General features: G+C 44.7%; 1 long non-coding RNA gene across 1 annotated transcript in view; it reads right to left on the bottom strand.

Moving 5' to 3' along the window:
• Window positions 1-587: 587 nt before the first annotated feature.
• LOC144792950 (uncharacterized) overlaps window positions 588-22,292 on the bottom strand; it is a 221,344-nt gene continuing 199,639 nt past the window's right edge. The window contains exon 5 of the long non-coding RNA XR_013602641.1: window positions 588-660. This is a non-coding gene — a long non-coding RNA (uncharacterized LOC144792950). The remainder of the gene's footprint in view (window positions 661-22,292) is intronic.

A 22,292-nucleotide genomic window follows, 5' to 3' on the forward strand; every position in this document is an offset into this window, starting at 1 on the left:
AAATACTTGAATTACTAAGGATTTATGGGGCATATTTAGAAGCCCCTATCTCCATGGGAACATCACTTTTTGCAATGTTCCCATGGCAATAGAGGCTTTGCCTTATTTACAAGGCAGCATTAAGCCACTTAACATGGCTTAACGCTGCCTTGTAAATAAGGTCCCCTGTCACACAATGCCTAGTGTGAAAGGGGTTGGGCAGTGGGTGTTGCGGTGGGCGTTCCACCGCAACACCCATTGATTTTGACGCTGCCCCCTATTTACAAGGGCAGCATAAATAGGAGGTAGTGCCAAAATTATAGGAGGTAGTGCTAAAATGTAGCCAGGGAAAACCAGGTCTTAACTTGGGAAACCGATGAGAAATCCTTAATTTCTCCTCATTTTTGTTTTTTCAATGTGTGCTGCTTTGTGCAGCGCACATGGAAAAAGCAAAACGCCTTGGATTGTTTATGTTCAGGAAGGTGACCCTTCCTGCACATAAACAATCTTTTTAAAAAAGTTAATTGAAAGCACAGGTGCACCATAGAATAAACAGGTTTTCAATAATCACTTCACAAGTATAAATGTCCAGAAAGTCCGTTTTGTTTAGATGATTTATTTTTCAATACAGTGAAAATAGGACAGCCGACGCGTTTCGTCCCTGCCGGGACTTCTTCAGGGCTGTGTTTACAAAAGACAAAAAGTATAAACATACAATTAAAAGATGGAACATTGCAACACCCAGCCGAGTATACAATAGTCCCATACATTAAAAAAGTGATTCTACACTTCTAAGACAAACACGTTAACATTGCTACATTCCTGGAATTCAACCAGTAATAGATACCCCAAGTTAACATTATATGAAAAGAAGCCATGTAATCTTTGTGTTTTAAACAAATTCATTTCGAACTCTTAGGTGAAAAGTTGAAAATATACAGTTTCAATAAGTCATGCATTATTATATGCGGTTTGTTCCAGGATGAGAAAAAACATTTCTTAACATATGATGAGAGGGTACGAAACCAAGTAATCTAAAAACCTCTTGACACCTAAAGAGTAAGGCCCAGTAATCTGAGAGCCTCACGGCACCTAGACAAAAACAGACATAAAATAGGGAAAGTGCACCTACCAATAGATAAATAAATGTCCACGGTAAGTTGTAAAAACCAATTGGGTTGCAGGCCGCTCTGTCAATCTCTATTATCAATGCTGTAAACAAGGTAAATGAAAGAACAGGTAAAAACCCATCCGTAAACAAAGAGAAAGGGGATCAATGGAGGAGAAAACCAAGTATACAGGTAAGCTATTCTATGGTCCCAGAAAATCCATATTAAGATAAATCAACATGGATGATCAAAACTAAGACGAGAGAAAATATACCACTTACAAGATAGTGAGTATCCACGTGGATGTTCATGGAAAAGATCAGTCATGAAGTGTCATGTAAACATGGGGTCTAGGTAGAAAGTACTATGAAGAGGAATAAGAAAAAAGAAAAAAGGGGGATAATTTTATGTTATTAGTGTTAATAGTGAAGATAATCTGGTGTGTAGAGTCCTATAAGGAATTTATTCTTAGATAGTTAATGGTCCATGCTCAACTGTATGATTGAAACTAAATTAGAGGATCTAAGCAGAGGCAAAAATAACAAAACCAAAATACAGAGAATTGTAGACCCTGCTTACCTATAAATACACTATCAACGTATAAAAGGGTAAATGATTTGAGATCCAATTATCACGTAAGAACAAGTATATGGTGCACCAACAATACGATGTGCACTGCAATCTGAGTAGACGAAAAAGAAAAAGAGAAAACAACAATCATTATTACAGTCATGTTGTGTGAATTGGGTTTGAAGAAAGAAAGGTAACATAAGATAATAGCATCTACCTATGAATGACCAAGTGCCCCTTACAGCGGATATCCTGACATCAAAAGAGTTTGATCATGATTCCTCCTCCTTAATTCTAAGGAACCAAAACACATCAAAAGGAGAAAGTGATGTGACAATTAACTATACATTTTGTGAACAAAGGACAAACATTTGAACTAGATACACTGATAACAAACTGTGTACATGAGATAATTCATGGTCTTAGGGAATGGGGGATTATAGTGACTGACCTCAGTTCAGGAGATTAAGCTTAATAGTAAAAGTCATAGCCCAACAATAACTATGTATGAGGCACTGAAGATGAAAGAATACACCCTGGGGGAACAAGGCAAAGTAGGCCTTGGGAGGGATAGCATGTCTAGGGAAGCAAAAAGGACCGAATAGCACTTACCTCGGAGAAGGTGGAGAGAGCGGGAGATAACCGCCCAGATGAAAGGTCCCTTCAGTATGAATAACGCCTGATGGTTGCCGGCCATGGCAGCACTAGTATATATACCTATCTTGATTGAAAGATGGAAATCACCTGCCATGCAATGTGGGCGAAAGTGTGGTTGGATGTCGGCAATTTGCGGCCGCCATCTTGTCTGCGTCAAAAAGTAAGGATAAGATGACAATACTAACGAACAAAACCTGTGCAAAGAGAGCAAGGAATCTATATTGCTTAATTTCTTAAAAAGAATTTAAGGCTAGTGAATGAATATACGTCCTAAGTAGGCGTAGCGGCCTGATCCGCTATGTATATAGCTTGATACATTGAAGTTTATTAGCGTGGCCGCCATATTAGAGTAGTATAAGGACGTCTACTAGCGGGCAGCCATCTTGGAGCAGGGTGGGTGCAATCTAAAATGCGTCCAAAACCACTAAAATCAACCATGTTGAAGACTGCAACTATAAACAAAACTATAACAACGTAAATAAAATAATATAGAAGGTATGAGATGTATAATACAAAATTATCGATTGATTCACCATAACACTAAGCGTAAAATGCAGTAAAGCGAGCGTGAGCGCCAACAAGTGTGGCGGCCATGATGGAAAGGTCTAAGTCCATCTATTGGGAGGCGGCCATCTTGGGGCAGTACACGGGCGTCTGGAACAAAGGAATAATATCCGAGATAAAAATAAAACGGAAGACTGTAACCAAAAACAGAAACCATAAAAAAACAAAAGATTTACCAAATGAGTAAAAATAATATGTGGTGACAATCTATAGTGACTGAACAAGTCATTGTTAAGAACCGCACGATCAAGCCATAGAACGTGTCGGCCATATTGAAATGGTCTTCATGCCTCGATTGAGTATGGAATAAAGGACTTAAAGTAGAACTCTCGCGGTCAAGTAGGTACGATGTTTGAAGTTTAGCGAATCCCACCCATGTCCATAATTATAAAAAGATCTGCATACAGAAATGTAACGGTGTATTGATAAGGTGGAAACGGAACTGTATAGCGCTAATATCATTCATAGTCAGATCTAAAAGAAACTAAAAAAGTGTATAAAGAATAAATCACACATAATCCCAAAAAAGTATAATGAAAAGAGTCAAAAACTATGAAACAAGACGGTGAATTAGAAAGGTGCATAACGGTGTGGATAAAAATAAAATCTAGCTATGCAAAAGAGAGAGACAGAACGGAATAGCTAACCAATTAGACCCAGCACGTTGACTGGCTAAATCATCATGGAGGTGCAAGAGGGAAAAGAGGGAAAAAGGGGAGTTATATCAAAACATAATATACCAAAAAAAGAAAAAAAACAGGATACACATTAGCATCTATCCATTGTGTGTAGTACATCTGTATTATAAACTCGAGATGTTGACATAGTGCCCCATTGCTAGAGATAGTTCAAAACGCAGAAAATCAAACAATGGCACATACTGTATACAGGTGAAAAAACAGGTGAGAAAAAACATGTCTGGCAAAAACATTGCAATCCCAAGAGTAGTCATTGTAACAGAGCAAACAATTTACAAGTCTATATTAAAGGCATTTCTAGTACGGACATCTGATCAGATTATGCCAAAAAATGGTGTAATTCATCGTCAAAATGATGGCCAAATTCAAGTGTCCTCAATCTGCAAATCCACATTGCTTCCTTCTTGCGTAGTGCTGATAATCTATCCCCACCCCTGGGGTTAACTGGGATATGATCTATACCCATGAACCAGATAGTATCACTGGGTAGATGTTTTTCTTGCATGTGATGTGTCATTGCATATTTGAAGTCCCCATTTCTATGTGCCCTGACATGTTCCTGTATTCTGATTTTGAGTGCCCTCTTTGTACTGCCCACATAGATTTGATCACATGGGCATCCCAGAACGTACACTACATAGGGGGTATTGCAATTGATGTAATGATTGATTTTGTGCCTATGTGTGCTGTTGAAACAGAACTCTTTCGTTTTATCCTTGCCAAGACCACACATATTGCAACCTCTACAGGTGTAAAAGCCTGTTAGCTTGCTGTTGAGCCAATCCACCCCTTTTTCTCGGGTGATGTAACTGGGACAGAGAATGTTTCTTAAATTGGGACTCCGTTTATATGTAATCTTGGGTTTTGCTGGTATAATCCCTTGTAGACTAGGTATAGAGGTGAGCAAATGCCAATGCTTGCGCATGGTGTTATAGATTCTTGCACTCTCATCTGTGTATGGAGTGATGAGTGCAACACCAGAAAATGTGTCCTTACTTCTTTTAGATGGAATAAGGGTGGACTCTCTAGGGACATTGTTGATTCTTTTCAAAGCTTTATTCAGTACTTGAGGGGGATAGCCCCTATTTTGAAAGCATTTTGTGGTCTCCTTAATGTTTTCAGAAAATGCATCTGGGGTACTGCAATTGCGGCGCATCCTGATCATCTCCCCATAAGGGATGTTATTGACAACATGTCGAGGGTGCGCGCTACTAAAGTGCAATGTACTATTGCAGCTAGTGGCCTTCCTGTAGGTTTTACTGTTTACCTTGTTGTTTTCCACAAAGAATGTGATGTCAAGAAAATTGATTTCCCTAGCACTATACTCCATGGTGAACTTAACATTGTAGGGGTTATTGTTCAGATATTCAAAGTAAGACAGTAATGCTGGGACAGGTCCATTCCATAACATAATAACGTCATCAATGTACCTGCCCCAGAAAATCACATGCTCTGACCACTCTATAGCATGTAGGCTCCAGGCATGCTCCCGCTCATACCACCCCATAAAGAGGCCGGCATAAGCTGGGGCAAACCTGGAGCCCATGGCCGTGCCCTGAATTTGTTGGTACCACGTAGAGTCATGTAAGAAAAAGTTCTTGGAGAGGATGATATTGGTCATCTCCAAAAGAACCTCATTGTGGTCCATGTAGCCTGCTGCCCTCTGTCCAAGGTAAAACGCCAGTGCTGTGATGCCAAATTCCTTTTTGATACAAGTATAAAGGCTCGTGACATCTAGTGTCACGAAGATCATATTTTCTGCCCATATCACTTCTTCAAATTTGGCTAGAATATCCTGTGTGTCCTTAATATAGGACGGGAGGTTCTGTACAAAGGGTTGAATGTAGGTATCAACATATTCCGAAAGGCGTTCAGTCGGAGAGTTAACCCCTGAGATGATTGGGCGGCCCGGTGGAAAAGCGCCGCCCTTATGTATTTTGGGTAATATGTAAATACATGGGAAAGTGGGCTCAGACACCATAAGGTATCTGCATTCCTCAGAACTGATTAGTCCCTCTTCTCGCCAATCTGCGAGTCGCATGTTAATATGGGCACTCAGGGCAGCAATGGGGTTACTGGGGATCCTAGTGTAGCAAGAGATGTCGGAGAGTTGACATTCAATTTCGGAGAAGTAGTCTACCTTTCTCATCAAAACTACATTTCCCCCTTTGTCCGCTTCGCGGATGACTATATTTTTGTCTGTCTTGAGATTGTTAAGGGCGAGGCGTTCTTCTAATGAGAGGTTGTGACGGCGTGCACTAGGACGAATCGGATGGTCGAGGAGTTGGTATAGACCTTGTGTGACTTTCTGTCTGAAAATATCAATATTGGCATGCGTCCCTACAGGAATAAATTTGGACATGGGTTTTAAGCCACTATCAGATGTAAGTTTATCCACAACACCCAGTTCTGCACAGACCACATCACTTTCAAAAGATGTATCAAGTTCTACTGACACCATGGATTGAATGACTTTTATTTCTGTTGCTGTATATACAGAGATGGTATCAACATTACAATCAGAGGGCACAGAGGTAGGGTTTCTGACAAAATGATCTTTCAGTTTCAATACACGTATGAATTTAAACAAATCCACAAAAATGTCAGTATCTACACCCATGATATTGGGGCAAAAACCCAAACCCTTATTTAGAACTGTTATTTCCACTTTAGTGAGGGCTCTATCTGAAAGATTGACAACAATGTTTTTGTCGGTTTCAACCATGTTGTTAACAATGTTACTCATTGCTTCTTTGTCCTGTTCGACCTTGTTCGCCCTGCCACTGCCTCTCCACTTTGACCTCTTCCTCTGTTTTCGTTCCTGCCACCTCCTGCCCCCCCTTCTGGTCTTTGTTCCTTTGGCCTTGCACCAAGTCTCAGTCTTTCCATTTCCAATAAAAAATTATTGGTGGTAGGTCTTACTTCCCCCTCATTAGTCTCTGGAATGATGTCTATGGAAGCTGTACTAGCAACTGATGACAAAGAGGTGATGCTACTGGCGGAAGTTAGCTCTAAGGTTTCTTCCCTACCTCTCTTGGCTTCCCTTGCTGTTTTTACATTATCGTACTTGCGGGCAAAGGTGTAAATTCTGCCTTCTTTGTAGTCCTTGTCATCTCGTTTGATCTTTTTTATTTTTTTGTCCCCGAGATAAAGTTGGTGGATTTCCAAGATTTTTTCAAGGGTAGTGTAGTTTTTCTTAATCACTTCCTTGAGAGGTGAATCATCAATTTCCTTTTCCAATTCCTCAATTTCCTTCCTAAGCTTTTCCCCTTTCTTTTCTGCATTGAGAATTAGGATCTTCATCATATTATAGGAGGCGTTTCTAAGATTGCCCTCCCAATCTGTTAATTGTTCAGGATCCAAATCCTCGAAGGTTGGGAATATGAGAATTCTCAATCCCCGAGGGATTTTTTCATTTTCAATATATTTCTCTAGAGTGGTCCCATCCCACCACCTAGACATCTCACTTTTTTTGAGACGTTCGAGTCTTTGAAATTTCATTTTCAAGCCCTCCGTTTTGGGACCTTGAATTGTGCCTGGCTTGGGGTTTTGTAGCAAACACAGCCCTGAAGAAGTCCCGGCAGGGACGAAACGCGTCGGCTGTCCTATTTTCACTGTATTGAAAAATAAATCATCTAAACAAAACGGACTTTCTGGACATTTATACTTGTGAAGTGATTATTGAAAACCTGTTTATTCTATGGTGCACCTGTGCTTTCAATTAACTCATGTTGTAGTTCTGTTCTGAACTGGCATTGTGTTGGCGGGTGTCATATCGGTGTGCACATGATTCCCACCTAAGGGTTTAGATAAGGGGAATTTTTCACAAAAGTGGCCAATTTTTTGTATCAGGTGCATTTGTATCAAGGTTCCGCCATCCACCATGCTTTAGAAATCTTTTTAAAAAATTCAGTTTTGTAACTTCCATGTGTGCTGCATTAAGCAGCACACATAGAAGTGACAAAATGGAATTTCAAGATTGAAGCGGGACCTTCCTGCACATAAACAATCTTCCACTGCATACATACACCCTTGTGCAAGGGTTCCCCGTTGGCGCTACACTGCTAAGTGCAGCGCCAGCACAGGGGGAAACAAAGACTGCACCATATTCTTGTAAATATGGTGCAGCCCGCTGTTTCCGAAGTGGCGGAGCGTGTCGTTAAGCCAAGGAGGCTAACGACACTCTCTGCCACTTCTGTTGTAAATATCCCCCTTAGTATTTTATATTCAAAGAATTTGCAAAAAAGAAAACATTTTAATAGGAAAGTTGGTGCTGCATCTCCGAGACTAACTTTTAAATGGTTGGTTTTATTTCGCAGTACAAGGCTCCTGCTACGGCCAGACTGGAAACCCAAAGCAGCCCTGGCAAATGTTTTCAGACTAGTCGCCATACGGTGCACACCAAGTGCAGTGAGTGAGCCTGACCACTACAAAGGGGGCTTTGGGAGGCTCTCCCTCCAAGAAATTTAGGAAACATTGGCGCAGTCTAAAACACATATATCATTATATATTAAATTGTATTGGCTTTTAACGAATAGTAAATGAAGACCTTTCTATACACCAGGATACGACAATCTTTGTTGGGGTTCTTCAATGATTCCCTTATTATCATCCTTCAGCAGTGCCTCTCATCTCTCCATAGCCTCTCTGTCACATGTATTTAATTTGTTTTATAGTATCTCTCATGCCATTGTAGGATGTCAGAGCACTTTACATCACATACATATAGAGACAATGAATCATATGTGTAAATCAGTGAATAGAAAATGTTACATAAGGCAAAGGGTACTACAATGTGTAGGATTCACATGTCATTCATACTAGTAGGCAGGAGTGCTTGATCCGGAGAAGCGCAAACTTGGGATTCAGAACATCAGCTAGTGGTTAGCATTGACTTTAAAAAATAAAAATGTATTTCCGCCCATATAAAGCTTTTTAGCAGCATCAGGATAATGAAAGACTTGGAAAAAACATACGTTCCTAACTTGTACCATGCAGTGTGCAAGCAGTTCTTTGATGACAGTTTATAGGTCATTGTGCCAGATTACGATTGTCACTTATGAACTGCAGAGTAACAAAAAAATCTGTGACAAAAGCAGCAACCCACTGATCAATGCACATAAACCACTGTTTTTTTTCAAATGCATGGTACACGTTCTTTGCATCCTCTGTTCTGTGCTACGTTAGATATCTCAAAGCTGCACTGGACAAAACTCTCATCTCTCCAGCAGGTGCATTAATCACTGGCGTTATTTTGACACTTTTATTGTTGCTCTAAAACTGCTAATTAGACAAGGAACTTTGCATTCCTTTTAAAACTGCCTCTTGCGGACCCCCTGGGAATGTGTCACGGACCCCTGGGGGGTCAGGGGGTCCACAGACCACAGTTTGGCAAACGCTGCCCTAGAGCATTCTGCTCTCTGGTGTAGCGAAGGTCTGCAGCGGCTCTGCTGTGGCTGCCGGCAGTGAATAGCACTTTCAACTTTGCAGGGGCTATGGCTAGACATCAATGGTCCTGCCTCTGATAACAAAGTAAGTTCCTCTGATCCTTCTCACAGATAGGAGGTTGATCACTAAGGTTCCAATGCTTCAGTCATTGCTTGGGCACTCACAGGTCACCACGATCTCCATCTTCTCTGCATCAATAAAACTAGATAATGATGCTTGCTCTTCAGAGCAGGCCCCACTGACATACAGGGTCCCTGATTTTACTCTGCTCACAGGCGCTGGCCTGATTGGCACGCACTAATGCACCCTTCTTCTTGGCTTCCTCTTGCATGCAAGGTCACTGACTTTACTCTGTGCACATACGATGGCTCGATCAGCACAGCAGTAATGATATCTTGATAGCAGTCCCCGCTGGCATGCAGGTTTTCCAACTTCACCCTGTACACTGGCAGCAGCCCAATTAGTGTGGCAACAGATAGCTTCAGGGCAGCCACCTCTGGCATACAGGGTCACCGACTTGAATCTGTACACAGGTGATGGCCCCATCCGTACAGCAGTCCTTCCTAGAATCTCTTGAAGGGGATTCACGTACCAGGATCCCTCACTGGACTTCTCTCCCTCCAAACCCTCTCCTCTTCCTCACAGGGCACACTCATCTTGGTAAGCAGCCAAACACTCGAGGTGATGATGGGATTCCCTGGGTGATGTCCTATCACCCAGCTGGGAGAGAGGAAGTATTTTGTCTCCAGCCCTGGTCAAGTGTAGAAGTTTTGCAGAGCTTCTCCCCCTCGCCCAACCTGAATAGCTGCTCGAAGGTTGACAAATGTGGGGGCCTCAAGGTCCCGTTCCAGCAGTACATTTCCAGATACAAAATATGATTTTGTGTCCAAGTCTTTGAAGTGTGTGTCGGAGGGTCTGCTTCCTTTTGAGAAACCCACTCCTCTGCCCTGATCTTCCTCCAGAAACCAGTCTCTCACAGCTGGAGTGATTCCAAAACCTATAGCCCCACAAAACAGGCTGTGGGAGTGATTAGAGGTTTACACCTGAATGTCAGCCACAGTGAAATGAGCATCAAAAGGTTAACCCAGGGTCCTAGCCTTACTCTTTATGATTCTCTTATTAGACCCATCTCCTTCCTAAGATGTGTCCAGGCCCTTTCCAGTGCCCTCTCTCAGAATCAACAAATTTCCTTTGGAGTATTCCAAAGAACTTAACGCTTCCTCCCACCAGCGTGTGTCCCACCCAGCTCTCAGGAAAGCAGCACTCAAAAAATATGTCCGAAGGAATTCTCTACTTCCTCATGCTTCTCCAGGAAGCTATGGGTCCCCCAAAATGGAACCCAGATTCTTCCATATATTGTAGCACTCACAGGCACCCATACACCCAGCACATGCATGTAACCTCATATGTGTTGCACAGAGCTACATGCGAACATGATGTAGGCCAAGGGTGAGTTAAGCACAGAGCATGGCAACAAAAATCAGCTCCAGTGCTCCAGATATCATTGCAGCTGGGGCACACAATGCAGAAATACATGTCCATTACCATATGAGGGACTTTTCCATCACAACAAAAAGAAATTACAAGATGGCCTGCCAAGCATGTGTAAGCATGCATTCACCACGGATTAAGGGTTCAGTGTGCAATTATGTTTCTGTTTCCTATTAAAAATATCACAGATCTATTGGGACCCTTCCTCAAGATAATTAGCCATGCTGCTGTAATAGTGAATGATCAAGATGGCCTGCTCTCTCTGCCAGTCTTACAACTTTCAGCCAACAGTTGGCCTCTTCTCAAACCACACATTCCTTAGGTCACTGGCCAATAAACAAAGTGCAAATAGTTATATAATTCTGAACGAACATTCAGACTCACAATGTACTGAATTGCATGCATTCTACATCAGGCTTCGACATTGCACAGTTAATCTTAACATGTAATGAATGATCCATTTAGGATTGTGAAACCGTTTATATAATTGTGTTATACTCTTTAGCATTCTGGATAAGTATCTAAGATCCCCTGTGCTCTCCAGTTAATCTATTCAAACTTTTTCATTAGTTCTGAATTGCTAATGACACAGAGTAGATGTGTATTCCTTTGAGGATGGCAAACCGCTCATTTGACATGGATTACAGCACAATGCACAGTTTAATTTGTGCAGCGCGCCGGGGGAATCCAGAGAGTGTCACGTATTCTGCACAAGTATGAATTCGGAGTACTGCATGGAAAATGACAGAGAGTGACCGCGCGCCCACTCTTCTATCCACCTGAGCTAGGATTAGGAATGGACGGAGGATTGTTGAGTTATGATTGTAGCATCCAAGCATGCTGCCCCTCAGAAAAGCCCCCCGCCTGTCCCTATACATCGCGACAGTGTCTTGTGCGTCATATTACAAGTTCTCCACGTCCTACTTGACGGACACAACTTAACGCACCTCACTGCAATTGATTACTCCTGTCTAGTGACAAGTATATTGAGAGTGGTTAAGAGCCATCATCAGTGTTGCACTTGCATTAAGTGGAACGTTACATGGAGATAAATGGAACATAGAATGGTAGATTAGAGTGGAATGGCGAGGATATGGCATCGAAAGGAGCACAGAGTGTGTCTGTACATGGAAATGATTGTTACTTGAAAATGAATTTTACATGGAGAGAAATATTACATGGGGTGTAGATCTGCATGGAGAGCATGTTACACAGTGTTGAATGTTACTTAAATCTGGAAGGTGACAAATACTCAATGGAGTACAATGTTAAATCTAGATGAATGTTAGTTAGCGTATCATATAGTGGGCTATTAAATACAATGGAATGCTTCAAGAAGGTGACAGGACGTAGAGAGTAATGGGGTAGAATATATCATGGTGTTAAAAAGTGCAGGGGCCCGATTATAAGTTTTAAATACTATTACCCCAGAATGAGGTTATTAACTGGATTTGGTAAATACCTCCTTTTGTAAGTTTCGCACTTGGAAATGAGGCATTACACCCTAAACCAGCATCATCAACACCACATTCCACAACTATAGCACTTTTCAGTGCCTTTTTAGATGTCAATTTCGATATCGCCGACCTGCCGAAGTCTGTCAGAGGAAAACTTTGGAGGTGTGATAATGATTGTTTAGCTCAGAATTTCGACCCCTAAGCATACTCCTGTTCCTGCATGGTTCGGAATTTAACATCCAGCTTGTAATCAGAGCTCTGTAGAGGAACATTACATGAGCAGACACATTTACTATTACATGCAGGGTGGGGAATGTTTCAATTGGGGTCCTTGGTATAAGGAAAGAACATTGCACGGAGCAGATGATTTATACATTGGAATACAATAGGGAGTAGAAGTTTACATATGAAAAATTGGTGCATGGGGATAATTGTATCTTGGTGTGGAATGCTGCACAGGAGTAAAGTTACTTAGACTCACCTGTTTTATGGCGGAGATATTAAACGTAGAGGGATTTTGTATTTATTGGAATGCTACATAAAGTAGAAACGAGTGGGATGTTACAGCGAGAAAAATAATAGGAATGCTGAGCAGGGTGTACTGAGGCCTTTGGAAGAATGTTACATATAAGTGGACTATTGCACAGAGAGTAATGTTACATGGAGTGAAATGCTGCATGGAGAAAAATGTTACATGCAGAAAAATGTCACATGCCGTAGAATAGAGAATACCACTTGGAGTCAGATGTTGCGTGGAGAGATGTGATCCATGTTAAATGGAATGGAATGTTACCTTGAATGGAGTGTTCCGTGGAGAGGGACCTTACTTGGAATGGAAAAAAATACTGCATGGGGCAGAATGTTACGCTGAGAGGAAAGTTTTATGGATTTGAATGCTACATGAATAGGAATGAATGTTTCAAAGAATGGAATGTTAACATGAAGAAGAATGATGTACAGAGGAATCGTGCATCGACTAGATTGTTACATGCAGAACACCATTTTGTGTTGGGTGTACATTGCACAGCGTACATTGCACATTGCAAATTGAGTGTATGGTTGCACAGAGATAAACGTTGCAAGGAGTAGAATGGTGTAAGTTGAGTAATTTTACGCGGAGAAGAATTTTATAAGAGAGATGCTACTTGTGGTAGAAGTTAGTAAGTCAAGGAAAATGAGTGCGGGTCACGAAAAATGGGTACAGGTTGGCCTCGCCCGCAAACATTAGCACAAATTGAGCACTTGATCTATCCCCATGGTTATACAAAATAAAGTGTTGAAAAAAGTCCTTTGAGGCAACCTGAAAACACATGGGAGAGAAAATTATCTGCAGCTACGGACACTGTGATGCCACTGCGGCTGACCACCACATTGACTGTGGACTGTAGTGAAGCTTCTCCTACTACTAATGGCTGTCAGAAATAACTGTTCTCCATAATGACCTTATGACAAAGCTTTATATAGCTCTGGTTTCGCTATTAGCTATACCCACCATTGGGGAGTGTGCCTTTTTGATGATGCTCAAACCTATAGTAGCGGAGTAAAGGACACCACGTGCACAGTGGGTTTGGTGCCATACTATTGAGGTTTTAATTGCATCAGACGAAATGCTGCAGAATTAATCAGACCTGATAAGAGCAAAATGCCACTTTATTAGGATAGGTATGCAGCTAAAACATTTTTACATATCAACCTGTCATTAAAAAAAAAACACCTCACTAATGCAATTGATTACTTACCCCCTATCAATAAATCTCCCCAGCATGAACAATCTCCCAACAACTATGCAAATATTCCTCTTCACCACCTTTCATTCCCCTTGCCATCCCTCAGTCGTGCCACAAAAATCTCTCTCCAGAGTTGATTGATGTTGTGCAGGAAGCAAACCTACCTGCAGAAAACGTATCAATCCAAGGTATTTCCTCTTTCTCTGTGTGCTGCAGAATGCTGCACACATAGAAAAAGTGAAAAAAGAGGAGAAATGAGAACATTTATCTTCATAGCGCCTCCTAAATGCCACCTTTGGGGTGGTGTTAGATTCTGATGCATTCCGAGGGTTTAAGGTTTCTCGTAAACCAGGGAATGCTTCAGATTCCATTGTTTTGGCATGGCAATGCCCATAGCAACATCCATTGAAAGCCCCTTTCACACTGTTTATTGTGTGAAAGGGCACTTAATTACAAGGCCACGAAAAGCCATGTAAAGTGGCTTTATGTGGCCTTGTATAGATGCTGTGGCACATTGTGCCATCGGAAAGTTAAACAAGTGACATTACAGCAATTCAAGAGTGCCGCTAATGCCTCATAAATGAGGCCCTTGGATAATAAAAGAACTCCCACAGTTCATCCTTGGCTAGGTCAACAATGCAATGGGCCTCCTGCCATTGCAGCTTCGAGCACCAAGGAGACCACCACCCCCACCCCTGACATTCACCACTCACCTGAACAACTGCTCTGTTCCCTATGGGTGATGACTAAACCTGTTCCCCTGTAAGTGCTGACCTCAGTAGACCGGAGCTTCAGCAACAAACATCTGGAGACCAGGAACGACAGAAAGCCAGAGGCTCCCCGGAGCAGTTTGTAACCATGGAAGAAGGAGAGACGCACAACTAGTCAACCTTAAATTAGGTTATCTGCCATCTGATGAGTCACATCAGGGGGCTGCACAGACTCTGCACCGGATGACCATGTCACAGTGGGGCCCACGTTGCTGGGGGAGTGTCCAGGGGAAGTTTCTGGAACCTGACTCTGAGTGTGATTGTGTATAGTCACCCCACATGCAGCACCTTCCGGTTTTTTGTATAACCTGCTGCAGATTGGGGGTTGCTTGTAGTTGCGGCAGGGACTCCTGTTCCTCCTATGTCTCCCAGTATGACTGGCTCCACGAATGACAGCTTGTTGCGCATACCCTTCATTTCCCTTCCGCAGCTTCTGGCAACCAGTATATTGCAGCCAGGTTCAGACCTGTTCAGCGGCGTCAACGACTTACATGTCAACATCTGAGATCCCTCGCAGCCTTTACGGTAGAAGAGGGAGATTTGATGCCCAGCTCTCTGAGGCATCACTTAACCACTAGAGGCAAGCCCCTCTGCACCCCTGTGGTGTAGTCAGGAAAGAAAATGACTGTGGCGTTATCCACTTTCACCTACCCCAGCTTGTGTACCTCGTTCAGGACAGCATCACAATCCCTGTAGGAGGCAGAAAAGAAAGGGTCTAGGACCTGTCCCCAACAGCAGATGGCTATCCCGCACTAGATGGACCCACTCCACAACAAAGAATGGGGAGAGTGCACCTGCTGTATGTAGGTCACGCAACCATGTCTCATTATATGTTGCTGCATTAGCTTCTTCAGCTCCCTTGGGCATACCCAACTCCCTCACGATGTTACGCTAGGAGCGGCCCTCTGCATCCTCCACAGTTTTTTCCTGAGTTCAGACATGCCATTAGCTGCTGTGGCTCAAACACTGTGCTCAGGGTAATCAGGGGGAATTTAGCCAGTTCTTGCTCAATGTTGTGTAACTTGTATCTCAACTTGTGATGATCTGTGCACTTCAGCGTGAAGAAGACTGGGATTTTGTGTATGTGGCCCTCAAAGGAAGTGCCTGTTTGTTTTGAGCTGCCATTCGGGGTCTGGCTGCATTACAGAGTCTAGTTTGGAGTCCAGGATGTATTCTGTCACCTGCCGGACAGCGAACCCCAGCCTCTCAGTTCACCGACACGGAGGCGCGGCCAAATGTCGGCGCCACCCCCGTGTGCAGGTGGAAAATCATTGCGCCAGATGCCCAAGCACTATGTATGACATATGGTGGTCTGCCAGCCCCTCTCCTCCAGGCAGGTGAATGCTAGCCAGGAATCTTCATTCGAGCAGCACTGTTGGAAATCCAAGATCTCAATACTAGAGGGCGAGGAAAGCCAACCAGATTCCGTGTTCCCCGGTGCCCCAGTGAGAGAGGGCAGGTGAGGCAGCGCGCACAAGGGCTGGTGCCTGAACACCCTGACCCTGGCACCCGCCACCACCAATGGCCAATATCAGCAACTGGAACTAGTTAGTGGAGTTCTCCACCCGTCTGTGTGGTGCCCTTGGCGATGAAGGTCTGCTGTAGTGCAGGGATTGCTCAAGGCATGGTGTGCGGAACCCACAGGCGCCTGGCCTGGGCCCGAGTCGACCCCCGGTCCGGCTCTGCTCCCCATCCCACCTTCCCCTCACCTGGACATGGACATCGGGGGTCAATCTGCTGTGCTCTTTCAAAATCTGTGACTCAGCCAGCAGGAGCCTCAGCCAGGCCAGATTTCACAATCCTGGGTGCAGCAGTCACCTCCAAGACCGCTGGGTAACCTACTGATGCAGGTGATGCAATAGGGCCCTCTTAGGCATGAAGTTGCAGCTCTCCGGCCACACAAATTCAGCACAGCTCAGGAGCCTCACCCTCCACAGCGTTCAGCCAGTGAAACGTCATCTAGCCTGTGATGCATAGAGGCGCAGTCCCCCATTGGCATTCTCCTCTGTGCACCTTGCTGTAGTGTTGGCGCGTGCTATGCAATACAGACCTCCCCACGTCGGTGTGCAGGAGTGCTCTACTGATCACAGCTCTAAGGGGTGCCAGCCAATCTTCTCATGCAGATCAGCAATGTGACTCCATGCCACCTACCAGACTACGCCACCATGTAAGGACGATCGCTAATGCCTCAATGTCTACTGTCACAGCTCAAAGGCTAGCGCCAAACGCAGACTGGCTACACAGTCAGGCCACAGAAACTCCACAGCACCTACGCCACCCTCTCCAGGTCTCAGGCACAGCAGGGCCTCCCTGTCCCGGAGACTGTCCGCTCTTCCAGGCATCGCCTCCATGGAGTGTTACAAGGATGGCGATATGAAAAGTACTACATCAGTGTTTTTCCGCAGTGATGCACCATTTTTCATATATGAGGCCCTGATTCTGCATTTTCTCTTCTCTTGGGACTCTGGCTGGGCATCCTGGCTGTTGTGGGGGGGGGATTGGGGCGTTGTTGACCTGTGCTGTACTTGGCCCTGGCTGTTTCATTATGCATTCCTAGGCTGTTTTTGCCTCTAGAGGTTGCAAAGTGACGTTGAGCTGAGTAACGTGAATTCTTTTAGGCCTCTTGTCATTTTTCTCTCGCTATCGTCAATTTTTTCATAGCTTTGAAGCTAGTGTTAGCAGCAACTTTCGATAGGGCTAGCGTATACTATCACCATGTATCAAAGTATTGTAAATACGTCGCTTACATGGCGATGAATTTCAGCAATAGTCAGCGGTAACAAAAATGCTGCTAAGCAACGTCAAATTTGCTTAGCGGCAATTCTTGTAAATATATCTGTAATGTGGGGGGGGGGAAGGACACCCACCTCTATCCTACCAGACAGGACCACTGCACACTAACAGCATGCCCTTTGAACTTGGAACTCCTTACTGTCACCTACAACCCTTCCCTGTTCTAAACCAGCCAATCCTGACCGCTAATGGGCCCAGACTGCACCTCCCGCTCAAAGCTTCCCGAGGATGGACATCCTGAGGAATACCACCACCAGGATGCCCCATTGGGCAAAATGGCACAGAATGATTTAGGCCCAGATGAGAGCAAAAGGCTGCTTTATTAGGATAGGTATGCAGCAAAAATGTATTAACATCACAATCTGTCATCAAAACCCCACCTAACTCATAAAATTAATAACTAACCCCCACCATTAATCCTCCCCCAACATGAATAATCCCCTAACATCCATACACACATTATTCATCATCTCCTTTCACTTCCCTCCCCTTCCTTGACATGTACCCCAACCATCTCTCCCCTGTATTCCTTCTGCCAAGGTCGGCCCTGCAAGGTCCCCCACCCTTCCATCCTAGCATGAGCTCCAGCATTTCTGCCAACAAGAAAAGCTTTGCCAAGGCATTATTTCCTGTGTCCCCTTTTAATGCTCTTCTTAAGTTCAATCAAACATTGTATCAGCTGTCGCCCTAACAGCATTAACAAACCTCCTCAATACAGCATGGCTGTTGCTCCAACAGCCAGTGTTTGCTCAGCACCATCTGTGCACGGCTAACTTTGTAGCCAACCGGTCCCATATTTAAACAAGTATAGCTCATTCTCCATAAATGACAAGTGTACGCAATCCTGGCAAAAAAACATGGAATCTCATTCCTCTTTCAATCCATCCTACCCCCTTAGGGGCAAGGAGTGAGAGCAGAGCGAGGAGCGCGGAGTGCAGTATGGCGCTGAGAAGCTGAGAAGCTGAGAAGCAGCGCCGTAGGAAAAAAAACGTAGAGCCGAGAAAGCAGAGAAAGCAGAGAAAACTGAAAGACCGCAGCCGCGGCCACAGCCGCAGCCGCAGAGGGAAGGTGGGAGAAGGCGGCGGCCGCTTACAGCGAGAGAGTCAGCTTCAGCTCGGTCTTCAGCCGTTTTCAGCCGCTGCCGCAGCCGCAGCCGCAGGGAGAAGGCGGCGGCCACTCATAGCTTCAGCTACGTTCTCAGCAGGATCATCACTGATACTGCCACCGCCCACTGCCACCATTAGGCATCAGGATCCGAGGACGATCAGAGGAGGCGAGGCGAGGTGAGGTTGCTGCTGCTGCTGGCGCAGAGACACAACGTGAGTGCGGCTGCCGATAGAGGCAGCCGCTAAGTAAGAGCCCGGTGGGTGAGCCTAGGCGGGTCTGACCAGGTCCGGCTCTGCCTGCAGGCCCCCCTCCGTGTGCTCCGCTCACAGCTAGTTGTCAACCAGCTTGCTTTTGCTGCTATCACCCACAGTCTTCCCTTACAACATTCCCACAGCATACCCGCAGCCCACTCTCAGCCTACTCATAGCCTACTCATAGCCCTCCTTACAGCCCTTTCCTATCAACGTATCGGCCACCACGGGGGTCATTGTTACAAAATTTTGCCCACAACCTACTCAATCTTTTCATCTATATGGCAGAGGAACAAACAGGCACACGAGCTAGAAAGGTGCTAGAATGGTGCAAGGAGTAAGGTGGGGGAGCAGCGGTCGCTCACCATCTTTATCTCCCCTTCATCTCCTATCGGCGGCTCTCCAGGTCGGCGGCCCACTCCATCTACTACTTCATCCACTATCAACTATCTACTATCGCCATGAGGTCAGGAAAAGTCAGGGGGCCCCTGGAGCCAAAACCAAAGTCCACAGCAAAATCGAATGAAACATCAGGAAATGAGAAAGGGCGCAAGAAAATGAAAACAAGCGCAAATCCCGCCACCGGCACTATTGGAACAGATGTGAATCTCTCGTCATTAGAGCAGGCATTGGGGTCGAACCAAACAATAAGGGAGCAGGGATTAACAATGGCCCTGACATCAGAGTCTGCAGCAAGTGCGCCACCAATTACCAGAAAGCTCCTTCAGCCCAAAATATATACAAAGTTCGAATTTTTAAAGGACGCAGGCTCTGCCATCTTTTCGAGCAACAGCCACCTGCATGACCTGCAAACACCACTACTCCCCGCTGTCCTGAGCCCAGCATGTACGCAACCAGCGGTGCCTGCACCCATAAGCTTTTTTTCCCTGGGAAATCTCTTACCAGACTTCTCGCAACGCAGCAACTCAAAGCACAGGAACACAAGCATTCCTTTGGAGACTCTAAGCGAAAGTGAGACATTTAACTCTGCTGCGGTGTACAATCAGAAACAGAACTCATCACTTGTTTATCCAGATAGCATGGCCCCATGTAATCTGGAAATCGCGTCACCAATCCAAAACTCACTGGACGATTACAACGCTAACGCGAATGAGATATTCACTTCAGCTCATAAAACAGATGACAGAACAGCTGACAGAACAGACACTTACCTAATTGATAGGGCTTCAGGGGGCGGCGTACAGACAGACCTACAGACACAAGCGCTACTTTCAATCAAGCAAGCATCACTCGGCTCGGCGTTGAATTTGCAATCTATGAGCCAAACTCACAGCACTCCTATCAAGTCTTACCCAATGGCTGGACGCGCCATACCACCTACGGATCAGGGAACTTATGACCAAGCAACAAACCCCCCAGGCAGGGAGGCAGTCAGCACACATGACCTTAGCCGCAAAGCAGAAGACACGGCAATAATGTCTTATCCCAACACACAAGAATGGGAAGATATGTTAGCAACCTACACACCAGATCATAAAGAGCCCCAAACCCTTGATTTACCCTTGGCAGCCAAAAATACAAACAAGCTTGCTAACATCTCCAAGGAGAATGAGCGGGGGTAAGAACAAAATACCGGAACGTGGAATTCACTGCTAAATACAATTCAGCTAGCAGTAGATGCACTGCAGTACCAATCCGATAAAATGGAGCTCCAACTCACTCTTTTTAACACACTGGCAGTTATTACAGCTGGCATCGATGACAAGTTAGGCAACGTAAACAAATTAATAGTGAGAGCATAAACAAACACCTATCCAAGTTGCAATTGCAGCCAGGCACTAGACAAAGTAGCCACATTGCCGTCCATGCTAAATGACCTAATAGGAGACTTAAGGAATCTACACAGAGGAAATGCAAATGTCGAAAAGGGCTTTACAATACCTGAAGATGAAGCACTCAGGAATTAGGAGCCATCCGGAATCAAAACAGAGTTAACTGTTGATCACACTCCCGCACACAAAGAAACAATCCAGACGGGACAGGAACGCCCAAAGAAACTCAACGCCAAGCAACGGCACCAACAAAAAAGGAAAGGGCGGAAGCAAAAAACGGAAACTGAAACATCTACTTCTAAATACTTTCCGATCTTCTTTGCATCAAACCTCCTCCTAACAATGTTCATTCCACAGAGGATGAAGACCGCTCGCCCTTCAGTTTAAGCCAGCAGCTGCACAAAACAATCTGTAACCTGCCGAATCAAGGACTTCCGCCAAAAGATCAACTGGAACAAACAGACGTACATAGAGATGTGGTAGCAAAGACGAAACAACCCACCCAGTATCCGAGGGAACTCGACGGCCAAACGGGAGCTCTAACATCGCATAATAAGGATCCCCCGCCTCATATGGAGAGGCAAACACTTGAAGCAACTTCCAACCAAGACACACTACCAATAATAGCAAGCAACTATTCACTTAGGCCAATTTCCGAGATGGGGAACAGGAACGGAATGATTGGCTCGATGCTAAGCCAAACCCACGAAGTCCAACCAAGAGATACACTAGTTATGACCACTTATCCGGATCCAAGACAAACTGAGCATCCCCAAGCAAACTGGACCTCTGAAACACAAACAACCTCAAAGCAAACACTCCTTTTTAAAGCAATAACCCATAAGGCCAATCTGCCAGACAAAGCTACTACCCAGGTATCTCATGAAGTCCTCTTAGCTCAGAACTCGCCAGTTCAAGCATACCAGACAACTAAAAAACACCAGGCGGAAGGAAGCACTAAACAATCAACAGAGACGCTCGTCTTTCTTCCGGAATACACGTCGCAAGGGCAGCACGACACGCTAAACCGCGGTAATCTTCTTAAACTAATGAAATACATTCCCAGTCTGGGGGGAATATGTTCGAATGACCTAATTTCTGTTGAATTTCTGCCTGCCATAAATCCAAACACCCCGGAGGCAACCAAGACTACCTGGTCCTCTAGTATTGTTGCAGATTTAATTGCAACAGAAGTGGAGCAATTTAAGTCCTGGGGCATCAAGCTAGTTCCTCTATTAAAACCAGCTTATCCATCACCACTCCAGAGGAGGACAAGTCTTGAATCAGCGGCAAAACAGACAAAAACCCTCAGCGTTCTTAGAGGAGCCTTGGGTAGCTCGCCCAAAAAAAGAGAGAATACGCCCTGGCAGCATTCGGAAGCCAGGCCGAGGGTGGCAGCAGCACGTCCAACAAGAGGGCAACGAGCAATGCCAATGGAACACCGGACCAGCAGTCTCACCACAACCAACTTCATGAGAGGAAGCCCGCCAAACGAAAACGCAGACAGCCCTCAGGGACGGCATGAAGCTAGCTCTAGGGGGGCCTCCCACCAAAACCAAGCATTAACAAGGGAAACACTGTCTCGAACGATCTTCATACATTCCTGAAGAGGCCTGATGCCACCAACAAATAAGAGATGACACAAAGGGCAGGGTGCCATCTATAGGCATCTGCTCATGGAATATAAATGGCCTAGCATCAAAAATGGACGACCCAGATTTTCAAAAGTACATCTCTCTATTTGACATAGTAATGCTGCAAGAAACCTGGCTAACATCCACACATCATATTACGGGTTTCACTTGCTTCTCAACAGCAGCAACCAGAACGAACAGATTTGGTCACCAGTCAGGAGGTCTGGCCACATATATATCCACT

Source organism: Lissotriton helveticus, chromosome 11 (genome assembly GCF_964261635.1).
Source record: "Lissotriton helveticus chromosome 11, aLisHel1.1, whole genome shotgun sequence".
Lineage (NCBI taxonomy): Eukaryota > Metazoa > Chordata > Amphibia > Caudata > Salamandridae > Lissotriton > Lissotriton helveticus.